The sequence below is a fragment of the Pteropus alecto genome, unplaced genomic scaffold (assembly GCF_000325575.1).
Source record: "Pteropus alecto unplaced genomic scaffold, ASM32557v1 scaffold301, whole genome shotgun sequence".
Taxonomy (NCBI): domain Eukaryota; kingdom Metazoa; phylum Chordata; class Mammalia; order Chiroptera; family Pteropodidae; genus Pteropus; species Pteropus alecto.
Genome location: NW_006431043.1, coordinates 863,270 through 863,947, shown reverse-complemented (window position 1 = coordinate 863,947; position 678 = coordinate 863,270).

Sequence of the window (678 nt, the reverse complement as noted above, 5' to 3'; positions counted from 1 at the left end):
ATAGAAAGTAAGATAAAACATCAAAATACAAGAGCATAATTTTGATTTGGATGATCAAAAGTTTTTGTTTTTCTGAAAAAGTAACATGAATTGAAAGCTTTGAAGATAGCCAAGGGAAGAACTGAGGGAAGAAGATTGCAGGCCTAGAGAACAAGTGCAAAGGCTGGAGATGAGAAAAGGGATTGTAAAAAGGTCTATGGCTAAGGGAAGGTGAAAAGGCTTTGCTAGAACATGATGAACTCTGTTTATTTGTGATAAACTACACATAACATGAAATTTACCACCTTAATAATTTTTTATATTTAAAGATTTTTTCAATTGCAAAATATATATAAAATCTACCATCATATTCACCTTTAAATGTACAGTTCAGTAGTGTTAAATACACACACACACACACACACACACACACACACACACACACACATATATAGTATAACCAATCTCTAAAACTTTTTCATCTTCCTCAACTGAAATTCTATACCCATTAAAAACAACTTCCCATGTCTCTCTCCCCCTCCCAGCTCCTGGAAACCACCATTTCACTTTATGTCTCTATAAATTTCAGTACTCTACATACATCATATGAGTGGAATCATGTTCTTTAGTGACTGGTTTATTTCACTTGGCATAATGTCCTTAAGGTTCATCCATATTGTAAGATGTGTCAACATCTTC